General features: G+C 38.3%; 1 protein-coding gene across 2 annotated transcripts in view; it reads right to left on the reverse strand.

Moving 5' to 3' along the window:
* Positions 1–17,101, reverse strand: part of rdx (BTB/POZ and MATH domain-containing protein rdx) — a 254,487-nt gene that overhangs the window by 229,795 nt on the left and 7,591 nt on the right. The window lies entirely within an intron of this gene.

Below are 17,101 nucleotides of genomic sequence, written 5' to 3' on the forward strand. Positions count from 1 at the left end.
AGGCCTAGGCTCCCCATAAGGTGTGCAGGAGGTGCGAAGAAGATCTCCGCTTATGGTATAAGGGTAAGAAGCAATATTTTAGTTTTGGCATCCCAATGATGTGGCGTGAACAGCAGAACCACAGTAATAACTGTTACTTTTGTTCGGTCAATGTTAAAGGTTTCAATAGACGAAACAAAAAAATAAATAACTTACCCAAACCTAAATCCTGCTATTCGTCCAGTCCTTCACTCCAGCGAAATACCAATACCACATCCACCCCCTAATTTGGATGATATCAGATTGGAATCAGAAGAAGGTGCAATACCAGCACAGGAAGATTCTGGCTCTGCTTTTTCTGTCGATGAAGTTGCGTCTACTTTCCCCTCAGAACGAGTTAAATGATCTTGTTAGAGATTTGGGCCTTTCAAAAGATCTGCTGAATTGTTCGGATCAAGACTCAAGAATAAAAACATTCTATCACCTGGAACGTCGTTTTCGTGGTACATAGAGAGATTGCACATCGTTTTATTCTAAAGTGGGAAATCTTGCATTTTGTAGTGATGTCCCTGGGCTCATGAGGCAATTTGACATAGAATACGAATCATTCCAATGGCGCTTATTTATAGACTCTTCCAAAACAAGTCTCAAAGCAAGCAGTCTTGCTGCATAATGGAAATGAATTCGCTTCAATTCCTGTTGGACACTCGGTGCATCTAATTCTTGAGAAAATCAAGTACGGGTCATCGCTGGATGGTTTGTGGAGGGCCAACAGTCAGGATATACAAAGTATCCCTGCTTCCTGTGCTTGTGGGATAGTCGAGCCCGAGATCTTCATTGGAAAAAAAACCAATGGCCACTTCGAGGTGCCCTGTCTCCTGGTGAAAAGAACGTCCTAAGTAAAAGCCTGGTTCCACGTGAAAAAGTTCTACTCCCACCTCTTCACATCAAATTGGGACTTATGAAGCAGTTTCTGAAATCTCTACCAAGAGATGGGGAGTGTTTCAAACACCTGTGCTCCAAGTTCCCGAAACTGTCTGAAGCCAAGTTGAAAGAGGGAGTTTTTGTAGGACCCGACATACGTAAACTTTCGTCCGATTCCTTGTTTCCAGACTCCATGAATGAAATTGAAAGAGAAGCATAGGATTCATTTAAAGATAAAGTGCACAAAAATTTGGGAAATAACAAAGATCCAGATTACAAAAACACTGTAGAACGAATGCTGTCTGCATTTAAAGCTCAAGGCTGCAACATGAACTTAAAAGGTTCCCACGTGGACTACTTTCCTGAAAACTTAGGAGCCTACAGTGAGGAGCAGGGGGAAAGATTCCATCAAGATGGTATGGAAATGGAGAGACGTTGCCAAGGAATAGTGTTGCCCACGAGACGAGACTTTGGTCTGTCTCGTCTCCTGAAAATGCTGTCTCGTCTCGAAAATATTCGTTTGTCCCGTCTCGTGTCTCGTCTCGTCTCGTCCCGTCTCGTGAAAATTCTCCAGGATATTATGCCAACAAAAGTTATAACTGGGAGACATCACAAATATTATTCTCGAAAATTGGTTAAACCTGTAATCACTTTGCTCACTGTAGCTATAGTGAGAATAAATATGATTCCTTAATCATAAGAACATGAGTATATAAAATAAAGTTTGTTGATTATCAATAGCTAGATAATGTATAGAATCTGCCTTGTTTTTCTAGCTCCCATCCACTCTTTATCCATCGTACACGCAGGGAGCTTTCAGACAGAAGGAACACGCGACAGGCGACAAGCCACACAGGGGTTTACACTGAAGTTACAAGCGACAGGATCATCTTCCGTTCCGTCTATGATAAAAGTATTCACCGCACGGGCAGTACCAACAGATCGAGGCGATTCTACGCTCGATATTAAGAAAACGGCCCAATTTGAGCGACAAGAGACACGTGGTGCTTCGGTTCGGAAGATTACGTTTACTGAGGGTTCGTATCCAAGCGAAACATGTTTGTTGCTTCTCTCCTGTGGTTTGTTCAATGTGACAAGCGACACGGAAGTATCACACTGAAGCAACGAACGACAGGGACACTTTAGTTTATAAGCAAGCCTTCATCGCGCATACGCGGATAACAACCCTCGCGACTATACTGTCTATACGGTATCCAGAAAACGGCCTAAGCAGAACAACAAGCAAGCGACAAGCGAGACGTGCAGCTTCGGTTCGAAGAGATTCCTGTGAGGAAGATTTCTTCACACCAAAGTTACAGGCGACAAGCGACACGAGTCGCTTGGAAGCGAACTTTCAGTAGTCAATGCAACCTTTCGAACAGAAGACACACGAAAAGCTGCACGTGTCTCTTGTAGCCTCGGTCCGTTGTTCACGGATGTGGGGTGTATGTTTTCCTTCAGACTGAAGGGAATTGTGTCGCTTGTCGGTTGGGTTTGAATTCTACGTGCCGTTTGTCAGTTGGGTATGAATTGTCGCTTCGGTGCGAAATTTCCTCAAGATAGCTTTCAGGTTGAAGTGACAGGCGACAAAGCGACACAGGGTTTCACACCAAAGCAACGAGCGACACTCTCCTTTAGGGAGATTTCAGACCGGAGCGACACGCGACACATGTAGTAGCTCATAAAGTAGCTCAGGGTCTCAACAGCCTCATATCAATGGGTGCATGTGGGCAATCCTGGAGGGCAAAATCGGCCGGAGTGTGATGCTGATCACTTCGCCTCCAAAATGACCTTTCCCCGACTTCCCGTAAATGTGCCTTCATGGCACTGTGTTATATGCACTTGGAACTTTACCTTTACCTACAGTTTTAGTGCGAAATCTTTGAAGTTTGCAACCAGCACTCGAGGCTGCTGTGGATTTTGAGAAGACGGTCGCAAATGAAAGAAGGGTCTGTTTGGGCGAGAAATTTTATGACGATTGTCGCCAGTATGGTTGGGGTAGCAGATAGTTACCATGAGGAAATGGACACGAGGCTAAAGTCTGGGCAAATTCGTTACGGACAACGTGTGACGAATTAGGATTTTTCGAGGGGGAATCTTACAGATCTCTATTCCTGTAATAGAAGCTGTTTTGGGTTTCCAAACAAAATACTTTGTTCCGAATAAATAAATATATGCAATTGATTAGTTATTTTGTTTATATTTTTTCGAGACGAGACGATACTTTTCAGGAGCCGTCTCGTCCCGTCTCGTGTCTCGTCTCGAAAAAGAGACGAGATAGCTGGTCAGTCTCGTCCCGTCTCGAATTTTAAAAAGCCTGTCCCGTCTCGTGGGCAACACTACCAAGGAAGATGGGACGTGAATAATGTTGCCCACGGGACGAGACGGGACAGGCTTTTAAAAATTCGAGACGAGACGAGATTGATCATGTGTCCCGAGACAAACGAATATTGTCGAGACGGGACAGCATTTCACAGCATTTCCACGAGACGAGACAGGCCAAAGTCTCGTCTCGTGGGCAACACTAGACGTGAATATGATGGCCGCCGACTATTGCTGGAGGCTTAAGCGGGAAACTGGAAATACCGAGAAACGAAAGCGCACCCAGGTCAACATTGTGAATATTGAACATGTATCAATCAACTGTGTTTCATGGATGACAAATTTAATTGTGTTTTAGTTGATAATAACATTATGCTTTTTGACCGAGAATTGTGGATTCAATACCCTTCTCTCTTCTTTTGCAAGAAAACGATACGTGCTGGGGAAAAAATGGAGGTCATATACAGATTCAGCACACCAAAAAACATAAAATTCACTAAAAAGAACTCATGCAGCTGTTATTTTTTTTTATTATTTGCAGACCTGTGTAATGAATTGAATATGTATTCAATAAATATACTTATTAGAATAGAATGGTATTTATTTAAGCAGGCGTGTTTCGGCCTCAGGGGCCGCTCTTACAACCAACACTTGTCAGAGATACAATAAATCAATAAAAACAAAGAGGAAAAACGTAATGATCATGATAATACAATAACGATTATACAATGATAAAATAACACATTGGATTGATCAGTATGTATACTGTGGAGTAAAGATAAGTAATAATTTATTTGCTTTATTTTACTTCACTTTTCTGCCACTTTTGGCTAATCCCGAAGATGGGGATGGGTGATGATATGATGAAATTGATGAATGGACACTCACAAACATCCATGTCCAGACCGGGATTCCAACCCGAAACCACTGGCGTCGTAGCGCGGATACCGGCACGGATACCGGCAGTCAACAATGAAAATATTTCCCGGTGATGCCATAACCCAAGGTTGTCCTCGTGTTGTGCGATAAGGGAGACCCCAGCCGAACCACGGTCTACACGCGCGGGGATTCAAAGATTTGTTTCATAACGAGACCGTTCAGCCACGTGACGTCGCAACATACGGCAGACACCAAAACGCACTGTAAGAGCAAGCAGACATTCCCAGAAACCGAATACGAGGAATAAGCTTATCTTGGTCACGTTATTCAACGAACTAAAAAAGTCATGCTGAACTTTTGCGCCTAAAGCGAGGGTCTCAGATGAATATACTTGTACAATCAGGCATGAAAATGGATTTAATTAAATTTATTAATAAATAAATTAGGAACAACTTGTGTTAGTTTTGTGGTTGGACGCCCCATGAGGCAAAGTTAAAGTTCCCGTGCGTATAGCACCGTGCCATGAAGGCACATTTAGGGGATGTTGTGATCAGCACCACGCTCCTGACGCCTTTACACCCCAGTCACCCCACCGATTTGAGGCCAGCCGCCTCACATTATCGACCTCGGCCATTTTGGAGGTGATGTGATCAGCACCACGCTTTAGCCGCCTTTATCCCGCGGTTACCCATTTATTTGAGGCTGGGTGAACCCCAGAGCCGCTTTGTGCGAGGACAAGGCCGGAAAAAATCTGACCTTGGATCACCCACACCGGAAATCGAACCCGAGACTCCTGCGTGGAAGCCAGACGTCCTAGCAACTAGACTAGACCACCCTTGAATCGTTTGTCTTACAAGCCTTTAACGATATATTCCAAGTTGGTTACACTACAGGTATGGGAGTTATAATACATTCAGCTGGTTTTAAAAATTCTACTTCAGATCGTAATAAAGAAAAATAATTACGGGCTATATGCAAACCCATCAGAGGACAGAAGAAAACTTGCATCAAACGCATCTGAATATGAGCGTCACGTTTATCAAATAATGAAGATGGAAAGCTATTATCCCGGTTCAAATTATTAAAATGTTACTATTTTCAACCAGTACAATTATTTATTTTGTAAACAAAAGACCGATAGACGCGCACTTCAATATACAGTAACCTGTCGCAAAGTTAAAAACCTACTTAAAAATGAAAGTGGAATCTTCAAATGTATCTATTCTTAACAAACCATAATGCAGTTCCAACGTCCTTCATCAAGATATTTATATTTATCAACATCGTGTGTCGCCTGATAGCATATAGAAGCCTATCTACTACTTAAAACGTGAAAAATTATCATATTGATAATTCTTCTCATATCTCCGAATAAACTCAATATAAAAAGCGTACGACCAAATTTAGTGATATTTTTCTTTAGTTTGCCCCGCTGTTACTCTCCTCAGACCTGATAAGACAAAGTTTCAAATGCACAAAAACTATCAAAATCATGCAAGAATCTGGAAAATCCAATTTATTTTGAAATTGTCCATGAGCGGTATTTGGAAACACTTAATACTCATCTCATAAACCTGAAAGCGTGTTTCAACCTTTCTATTGAAGCTTTTAGTATTATGCTCAACAATTCGGAAAATGTAAGCGGAATGAACTTGACAAGGTTTTCTGGTGCTGTTTAAAGAACTTTAATATTATTGTTGTTACTAAATGCATAGTTTTAAAACAATCATAATAAATTTTAGGTCAGTTGATTTGTCAGGCTTACTCCCCCGCTATAAAAAAAATGCTGTAAATAAGTGTTCAGAAAACAGATTAGCTACATACCCATTAAGATCAAACAACTACAATCTTAAATCGAAACGATATCGAGTGGTTAGGTTTTACCGTACCATACGCGTTGTATTCTTACGTGCAAGATTCCGGCAAGCTGCCATCGAAATAACCAACAGAATTTCCCACAAGGCAAGTGTATTGTTGACGAAGCTTAGATCTAGCCCCGTGAACATCATGTACTTAATCTAAGCTGACCAGATTTTTAAAACAACAAAACGGAACATTTTCACATTTTCCCGAAGGCACGACGGAAAGGCAAAATATACACATTTAAATATACAATCTGTTTCGTCACAAATACGTATGTTTGAAAAAGTATTTACTAAATAACTAAATACTTCCTAAATATCGTACATAATATGGTGATACGCACTGCACACCAATCAAGCCGTTCTTTAGAATCGGAAGTCATTCATTGATATTTTACCGATAAATGGATCTTCTTCAGTCCACCCTTCTTTAAAATAATATTTTTGTAAAAGTTTACATGTGTGATTAAAGTTCACATTATTAATGAACATAGCTTTCAAAGTTTATACTGAAAAAGCGTTCTTGTCACTTGCCCACAAACCACCCTTTTACGAAAACACTCGTTCGCATTAGTTCCAGATAAACAGAGAAGAAACTCAGATATTTTAAGAAAATTGGACTAATTGTTGTCATTGAAATGTGAAAGAATTTCTACCCAACAATACCCTAGTTCATAGAAATGGCAGAGAAGTTGTATTGTTGCAGCAATTCTATGCCGATAAGTCACTGTCACATCAAGGGACATTTTGGACTCTCGTTTTATGTTCCCAAAATATCGGGACAAAGACTCAAAAAGGAATTATCATCAGGCACGTAGCTAGGGGAGGGCTAAGGGGGTTGAAGCCCCCCGAAATCGAACAAATATCAAATTTAAATGTTATTTCAATTGTTAATAATAGAACAAAGTCATAATCACAGTAAAAGCTGCATTACATCGAAAAAATAGTGTATAATAGTGGAACCAGGTTCAGCTTATATTTTTCTATTTTACCATTTAATCCAAAGAATAAATGGATCCACAGCTTCAAAAACTTATAGTTTACTTTGAGAGAGGTCACAGAATTTAAACTTTATGAGTAAAACTTACCACTAACTGTTAAAAGCCTTTTTTGAGCGATTGCGTAGAAGTTAAAAACAAAATACAATAACTATGAATTCAGTACACTAACTACAAAATACAAGAAAAATAACTGACAACAATTGTGTTAGATGTTCACTGATACGGTGGATCGAGTATCAAAGTTTCACCATTTAAGTAATAATAATAAACTTGGATTGAAATTGGTATCTTTTAATAACTTATAATAATTATTATTGTAAAATAACAATAAGTATTAGTCATTATTATTTGTACTAATCAAATTGTATCTATGGCCTGACCCCCTCTACAAATATTTCTGGCAACGCCCGTGCTCAAAAGGGATGAGCCTCCCCCCCCCCCCCCGAAATAAAATTCTGGCTACAGGCCTGATTGTCATGGCTATTATGGAACGTTTGTCACCTTTTAATGGTATCTGATTTCATCCACGACCCAAGAACGAGACACACATTCTTGGTACCACGAATAATTTTTGGCCACTCCTTTCCCTCAAGATTAATATAGCTCTGCCTTTATTAGCGCGCCATTTGACGCAGACTGCAAACCCTTTCTTGCAACCAAGCGCGTTCTACATCCAAAACAGAACCACACCGAAAATAAACCAAGTGGGTTGACATTCTTAGTACCCCGAACCATATTACACCTTAAGGACGGATAACGCAGATTTTCGTTGCAAATAACCACACCACTACGTGTTTGCAAATGTTTTTTTTTTCATTGCATTTTAATTACAAGGTATTCGTATTACATGGACGTCGGGAGGGAAGGGGGAGCATCGACCCTCCCGTGGAAATTAACATCGTTTATTTCAAGTTACAAAAAAGAAGAAAGCTTGTTATCTTTATTATTTAATAACAGGAAATAAAATTCAATTAGCTTATATTCGAACGGAATAACCTCAGTAAAAACTGCCTTAGATCGAACAAATTGAGTGTAAAATGCAGGAACCAGGTTTTGATATTCTACCATTTAAAGTTAATTCATAGAATAAATAAATAGTTCCACAGTTTTCACAATTCCACAATGAAACTTTTTCTTGAACGAGGTCGAAACAGAATAACTATGCATTTCAGACTGTGTGAAATGCAAAAAAGATATTGGATCCTAATATTCATTATTATTTTAAAAGAATAATTATGATACACACACATATTCAAATTTGCCCCCTCTCCTCGAAACACATCAGCCTAGATACGTCCCCGATTTATTACAAAACCACCAGCAAAGTACGTTTTATCTGTGAAGAGAAGACACTGATGAAGCGTGCTCGGAAAAATCCTTCCTGATCCCCTGCTAACGTGCGCATACGCAAAGAAACGTGAGTTAGCAACAGTTGGCATTCTATGTTCAGCCAGTGAACAGCATTTACATTTTATTTACTTGGTTCTCATTGAATTCAAATGCAAATTATATCTGGGAAGTTGAAACTCGATGTAGCTTTCTTTTTATGCTGGATAAACGAAAAAGGTTGAGGAAAACACAAGACAAGGTCGATATACGCGAAGGACGTGCGCAAGGAGGATGATGACAAGTACTTGAAGATCTCGTTCTAGTTCCCGATCCTCCCACTTGGAGCGCCACGGTTATGAGGTTATTCTGCCATCTGTTGGCAACTCGAGCAACGAACTTTCAGTCAGTGTTGCCATATGAAGGAAGATTACTTCAGCGAATACCAAATTTGCAAAGAAAATTGAAATATATAGGACTTACATATTAGAATCAAGCTTTTTTTTTCTGAGCTGGGAAAAATAATATATATTCCTTTCGTCGAATAAATCTAGGGAGAACAAGAGCCAAAAAAAAAGCAATATTACAGGAGAGAAGTTTTTTGTTTACAATATTTACACATGCCCAATGTAAAATTGTGCTGTTAATATTTATTTTAATTGACACAGTGTGACTTGGATGGAAACTGACAGAAAAATGGAGTTTGTGACTTACGTGCCAAGAAATGATCATTGACTCCCACTGCCGTGCAGGGGAATGTCAAATTCTATTGTTCTAAATGCTATGAGCTCTAAGCCTGACCTTTCTAACCTAACGAATTCCTGACCTACAATTCTGCTTAGGTCTAATAATGCATATCAGCAGGCCCGTAGACAGAATTTTATATCAGGCCCGGGGGGGGGGGGGGGTGTCATCCCTTATCAGTACGGGCATCGCCAGAAATATTTGTGGAGGGGATCAGGCCATACATACAACTTGCACAAATAATGATGACACCAATAACGGTTGTTAATTTTACAACAATTATTATTATAAGTTATTAAAATATACCAATTTCAATCCAAATTTATTGTTAGTATTACATAAATGGAGAGACTTTGCTACTCGATCCACCGTATCAGTGAATATCAAACACAATTGTTCTCCATTATTTTTCTTATAGTATTGTGTACAGTTAGTGTACTAAAATTTATAGTTATTGTATTTTGTTATTAACTTTTACACAATCATTTAAAAAAAGGCTTTACCACTTAGTTTTAAATTTACTCAAAGTTCATATTCTGCGACCTCTCACAAATAAAACTGTGAGTCTTGGAATCTGTGGATCCATTTATTCTTTGGATTACATGATAGATTATAAAATTATAACCTGGTTCCTCTATTATACACTAAGCTTTTTACGACATAATGCAGTATTTACTATGGTTATAACTCTATTTCTATTAACAATAAAAATAATATTTAGACATTTGTAGGATTGGGGGGGGGGTCTTCAGCCCCCTTAGCCTTCCCCCTGGCTACTTGCCTGCACAGCAGATTAGGTTAGGAGGGTCAGATCGACAGATCTTAGCATTTGTTGCAAGCTGGAAGTGTCCTGCATTATTAATTAGCAACTGTAGCTTATATGCTTCACAAACAAAAGAAGTCAAGTAAGTCTTGAAGCTTTCCTGGCGACAAATAATAAAAAGATTCTCTCGGGCTATCGACCAGGTCAGTTGTGGAAAAGATTCCAAGCTGTTGAGAGCTAACATCACTCTCATGTTCAGGGTAAAAGATGAGAGTGCTTCATTTCTAAAGCTTCACACATGCACACGTAACACATTTTTGTTAATGCTTCTCATCTTAAAATAGGTTCTAAAAACCTTACGTTAGGATTGAAAAATCCTGAAGCAGGTTCCAAAAAACTTAAAATGGTACAATATTCACGAAAACTACTGATTAGATACAATCGTTAAAAACAAAATTTCACAAGAACCGTATGAAATTTTAATGTGTGTGTGTGTATATATTAATTTTCTAGCCAAATTTTCCTTTCTTTGCATCATTTTCCAAATTATCCACGAATTATTGTAATACTATACTTGTGCTGTTAGCAAAAGTTACTTGTTGATGTGAAAAATTAATTGCGTATGTAAAATATCAAAGTGGCAACTGACTTGGAATTTCTTGAGTTCTGGGAACTATACGTGAATTATTGGCTCTGGGAATTATGCATAAATTTTGGAAAAACATGAAAAAGAGGTACAAGTAGATGTTTTCTCTATTACAATTTTTTCTCCGTAGACGTAGACTTTTATCAATCCTAGGAAGAAAAAGAATGCTGTGTGGAAAATAAAACAGAATTTTCTCAATCTGTTTACTTTGTTAGTGTCTTTTGCAGAACATTCTATCTGACAGAAGATTATTGCAAAATAAGATATCTTGAAGTTGATTAGGTAAATTTTTGAGAGCATGGGAATCACACAGATCCTTTATATTATTAATATATTTGTGTGGAGGGGGGTGGGTGAGAGTCTGGTTGGAATAGAGAAAACATCTGCTTGTACCCATGAATTTTTGGAAAGTTTGCCTTGAAAACTGGGAATTACACTTGAATTTTGTCATGGTCCTTAATCATGGACGTCCGCAGGATTTTTTCCAGGGAGGGGCAAGGAAGGTATTTTTTTTCCAACGGGGGGGGGGGGGCGGCAAACAAGGCACATTTTCTCCAAAAATAGTGTTGGTCCCTAAAAAAAACATTGCTTAAATTTGAATTTATGGTGTTGATGAAATAATTAACACATATTGTGGCTAAAATGAAATTATATGTGTGAAATACATAATTTTTGGTTGACTTTCATTTTCCAGGGAGGGGCCACGGCCTCCCCTTGCCCCCCCCCCTTCCGGACGCACATGGTCCTAATGACCACCCTGAAACTTTTTTAATTTTATCCACAGTCAAGCCCCATCTTTTGTCTGTAAGGATAATTTTATGTGCTGAAAATTATATTTCAACAGGAACATAGCCAGTAGTGAAAATTTGAATACTGAAACGGTACTTCGCACGGCATGAATGCCACAAAAGGACCAAACTGACGTGAAAGTGAGCAAGACCACATGGAACAGAAGTTTGCAATTTGGACTGTTGCAGATAGTAGAGGCGATTGGGTGCCAAAACTGGGAAAAGGAGGGGGACCAGGACAGTTTATTTTCGTGGCAGACAATTCTTAACATTAAAGAGTCGTTAGTGCAGGGGCAAAAGTAGGGGGAAATTGCCCCCTCTAATCGTCCCCACTGTGTTTTTGTTCAGAGCCTTAAAAAAAAGAACATTAATAACGAGAGAGAAATTGACAGAAAACATGTTTCAAACATGCCAATCATTGAATTTCTTAGTTACCAAACAGATTCAATACCTCTGTGATATATAAAAATCTGTAAAATCTAATAAAAAGGTTTAATTTAGGCACATAAACCAAAAATAGGTTCTAACAAGCAAAATAGGTTATTTTAGGCACTATAAAACTTTGTCAGTTGTTGCACTTTTTAATGAAACTCTGACATCACTTATTTCTTATTTACCTGCAAAGGAAAAAATAGGTTAAAAACCTAAAATCCTAGGTCTAGTCATCATACTCAAGTTTTTCTTTTTCGTTTGTTAGCAGACATCACAGAATACTCCATAATTCTATGACATAAGTTCATTAGGAATATTTCAATCCAATCGCATGTCTAGAACCTTACATTTTGTGTGTGAAATGTGACACACGTAACGCTACAACATCCTAATAATTATTACAGTAGTGCAGAGTGCAACTGTGTATTTTCCCTCAACACTACAGAGTAGAGATCTGTGCCATTAAAAGTTGCTGCCATCTGTTGATATTTCTGTAAATTCTTACAAGAAAGAAGTCTTTCGCAGAACTTCACAGCGCTCAGTGTGCATCTATTCCTATCTTTGTGACAACTTTCTCTTGTTTCTCCTGGCTTCCTCAGTGAAGCTAGGAAGCAAAAGAGGTTCACCAGGCAAGTTTTGTGCACATTTCCCCCTATTCTTTTCTTGCAAAAAATAGGGGGAAATTGTGAAATTTGAAGCATCAAAATGACTTTATGAACAAAACAAAAAAACTGTTGTACGAAAGACATAACTTAAAATGATGTGCTGAAAAGAAAACAATTTCGAATTTTTTTTCAGTTGGGGGTTGTGCGTTCCTGTGCGAGCCTCTGATGGAAAGTGAAATTGCCCAACCAAATTCACATGTGTTTGGGACTAACTAACTCTCCAGCCTTCTTAAACCCGTAGGTTTATGGCTGCAGTAACACAAGCCTTTCATCTGTCCCTATTCTGAGCAAGACCAATCCAATCTTTTCCATCCTTACCAATTTCCATTAGGTCCATCTCAACGTTATCTCTCCATCTTCGTTTTGGCCTTCCTACAGGTCTCTTACCATCAGGTTTCTCAACAATAATCCTTTAAACTCTTCTTTCCTCTCCCATTCGTGCCTTTGGGCATGCCCAGCTAAGTCTTGTTAATTATTCTAATATCATCTGGACATGAATACAAATTATGCAGTTCTAAATTGTGTAACCTTTTCCACTCATATGTCTCCTCATCCCATTTAGCTCCAAATATATTTCAAAGGATTTTAACTTTAATTTGAAATGCAAAATGAATTTGTATCATGATTGTCAATCATTGATTGGTAACTATCCACGAGACATGGGTCCACGATTTTTTACCAAAAGAACAAAGAAAGCAATGGAAACACTCAAGCTTGAACCCAATAACCTACAACTTGATATCAAATTACGATATACTTTTTTAAAACATAGGGGCCTCCCCAATGGCATAGTGGTAATGCTGTCGCACTGTAATCAAGGGGTCCCGGGTTTGATACCTGGTGGAGGTACAAGTGCTTTGGATTCCACTTTAAACAGTAGGTCCAGTCCAAATTAGACTTTCTGTGCATAAAGTGGACTCAAATCAAATCTCAAACAACGTTTCTTCATACATAGACCAAAACGATCTTAATTATAACTCACATGAACTCCGAATGTATTTTCCATGAGAGTTCCTTGAGTTTTCCAGAATCCCACTTTCTTCCCAGAGTACTCAATTGCTAGTACATTACTATTTGAATTTATTTTACAACAGCCACCTACATTTCCCCTAATAGCTATACCATCCTCACCTTCTTTATTATTTTTAGTGTAGGGACAAATTAATCTGTACTCAGTATTGACAATATCAGCAATATTACCAACGTGACGTATTTATGAATAGCAGGTAATTTAATGCAATGTTCTGCCATCTTGTTATTAATTTTATGAACAAAACAATAATTGATTTGTCATAGCTTTGTAAAGTGAATGTTTAAACATGCATTTTCCAAAGCCTTGCTTGGTGCTTGACAACATCATCTGAATGAAACCGGCATCCTCTGAGAAGCTTCTTCAAAGCAGTGAAGGGATGGTAATTGCTCGGAGCAAGCTCCAGGAGGTATGCTGGATAATGGAGCAAATGCCACCCGAAAACTCGCCAGGCCAGGACATAAGAGTTGGGCTCCGACAACTGGAACTCAAATTCTACGAGACAGGAATCATGACCCTCATGGAAGCACTGGGATTAATGCCTGACCCAGGGAGAGACTAAGTTGAGAAGTAGTGTATGAAGTGTCCTTTCTCGTGAGTCAATTTTTATTGGTGTAAAAAATATCCACTGGAATTTACAGGCTTTGTATTATTTTTTTCGATCATCCCTCTTATATATATTTCTGCATGTAGGCTTGAAAAGCTTGCCACATTTTAGTATAGACATATTGCTGATCTACATATACGAGGCGTATTTTTAAAGTAAGTACAGTTTTGAAATTCCGCCACTGCAGCGCTGCGGTCGGTGTCCCGTGCATGTGCACTGTCTACCTACATCTGTTGGCAATCCACAGACGCCATTGCAGCAACGATCGACCGTGTATACATTTGCTTTTGCATATTTAAAATGCCTCCGCCGATTGAGACTGTTATTAGTTTTCTTAGTGCTAAAGGCGTGAAAGCAGTTGAAATTCACCGTCAGATTTGTGAAGTGTACAGACAAAACATTACAAGTGATGGAATGGTACGCAAATGGGTAAGAGCTTTCAAAGATGGCCGAAAGAATGTTCATGACGAGGAAAGGAGTGGGCGACCCTCAGTGATCACTGTCGGTTTGGTACAGAAAGTCGACAAAAAAAGTGAAAGAGAACAGACCCTTCACGATTTCTTCGTTATCAGAAGAGTTCCCTGAAGTTTCAAGAAGTGTTATCTATGAAATTGTTACCGAATGCTTAAACTATCGAAAACTGTGCTCACGATGGGTACCAAAAATGTTAACTGAGGCACACAAAAGCAAACATTTAGGTAGCGCCTTGACTTTTCTTGTGCGTTATGAAGCTGAAGGTGACTGGGAACAATTTGAACATCCTCCATACAGCCCCGATCTAGCACCCAGTGACTACCATGTGTTTCTGCAACTGAAGAAGCATCTCGGAGGTCAGCGCCATGATGATGACGATAGCCTCAAAACGGCCGTGTTGCAGTGGCTGTCAACTCAGGCAGCAAACTTCTATGACAACGGAATACAAAAGCTCGTGGTTTGATATGATAAGTGCCTTAATATAGGTGGCAATTATGTGGAAAAGTAGATAAAAGTGTGGTCTTTCATGTAACAATAAAATCGTTACAAAAAGTTTACTTGTTTTTTGTACATATCAAAACGGTACTTACTTAAAAAATACGCCTCATCTGACTCTCCCTTGTAATCAAGTACTTAGGTTGCAGGTTTTTGTGGGAGTTTTCAAAATGTATTACAGTGCACAAAATAAATTTCAAACATGACACATATAGGGTAACCTGGGGTAAATATTGGACAAAAATCAAACTTTTACCATAGCTCCCACATTTATGTACTTTTCTAGCCAGGTTTTTTTTTTTTGTAATTACTATTTGATATATCTGTCGGGTACCATTGTTGAAATTTACTAATTCCTTTCAGGAGTAGAAAAAAAATAATAAAACTGTGTCCAAGAATTACCCCGCTCTTGGGGTAATTGTTGGACACAGCAGGGTAAATATTGGACAGTAGTTTTCAATCTGTTCTGCACAGTACAGAGATGAGCTACAGGGGGTAAATGCTGGACAATGTTGTGTACTATAGGTGCTGTGTGAGGGGTAATTATTGAACACCACATGACTGCTGTAAAACATGTATAACAGTGAAATCTAATAAAAAAATAGCAAAACTTTTCATATTTCGGGCAAGCCTTTAATCATTTTGACTTTGTTCAAGTACAAACATTGCACAAATGTTGTTTTTTAATCACACAAACTATAACAATTAAATTTAAGCATATTGAGGTGCTGTCTATCACCAAACTACAACTAACTAACTGAACTGATTAGAACTAAATACAGTTATAACTAACAACTAAATACATAAAAGGGATTATTTCGTTCCCGAGTCTAGAGATACTTTGAAGCATTGACCTTACTTCATCATTACAAGTTATTTGAAATGGATTAACTGATATGGTTTGCACAGGACCATAAAACACAATTTCAATCTGTGGCACCGCTGGCCACCAGTACCTGTTGTTTCCAAACCATCTGAGAAATTTCATTTAAACGCTAAGTAATTTGTCTGAGGTTTCTTCTTTGTCTTCATAAAACATATTTTGTACTTTTCCATAAGAGTAACTTGTATCGTAGTACACAACATATATACGATCTTCTTCAATATGTTCACTCACACTCTGAATGTGAAGTTTCAGTTGTCGAACACTTCGTGGTGTACGTTTCCCATATTGTGCTAGTACACTGGTTTCACCATCAGACTCACCAAAAGAAATATCTGTCGAGTAGTGTAATTCAATTTCATACTTGTCTTTACTCTCAGAATCTGAAGAAATAGGTGTACGTAGGGCTAACTTCTTTTTCTTTTTGGCTTGTTCAGAACTCTTGGGGTTATTTTTTGATTTCTTCTTACATAAAGCTTTCTCTTGAGCTTTCTTTACCTGATCTGCTTTCTTTTATCCAATGCAATCCACCTTTGCTTTTTTGCTTCTTCTCTAAGTTTTCGCTTGTTTTCTTTTTCAAGCTGTTTTTCCTTAATTTACTTTTCTTTTTCTTGGAATTTCCTTTGCGTATTCTTCTGATGTAATGACAGCTGCTTTCTGATCAAGTTTCCGTTTACGAGATGCAATATGCAGTCCAATAATTACCCCATAGCATGTCCACCAATTACTCTGATGTGTCAAATCACCTTCATACACATATCCAAGACTAGGCATTACAAAATTCAAGATTAAGTAAAAGAAAACAAACATATACACAATTTTGTTTCACTTGAAAAAATGTTAAAATCATTTTATTCAAATGCTTTGGGTTATTAATATATTTTTTGAGAAAATGTACTAATCTCATCCCAATAATTAATCACAGCATTGCTGGATATGCAATTAACAAATGTTGATTGGTTAGATGTCACAAATTATGATAGAACATTGTTTTTGTTCCCTGTCCAATATTTACCCCGGGTCACCCTATGTAGAACAATGTTGTTAAACACAGATTTACAAATGAATGCAATAACAATTAATCTGTAATGCAAAATAAACATAAATATATACATATATAATGGATAAAAGCAATGAGGGCCAAAAGGGCTAAGTAAAAATCAAAGAAGGTAAAAGGAAACACTCACCGGACAGTAGAAAAATTCCAAATTTTCGCTAATTTCATAGCATCATCGGTGTGAGAAGAAATAGACGGAACCGGAAGTTGGGGCACTGCAGAGT

The sequence above is a fragment of the Lepisma saccharinum genome, chromosome 1 (assembly GCF_977018435.1).
Source record: "Lepisma saccharinum chromosome 1, izLepSacc3.1, whole genome shotgun sequence".
NCBI classification, from domain to species: domain Eukaryota; kingdom Metazoa; phylum Arthropoda; class Insecta; order Zygentoma; family Lepismatidae; genus Lepisma; species Lepisma saccharinum.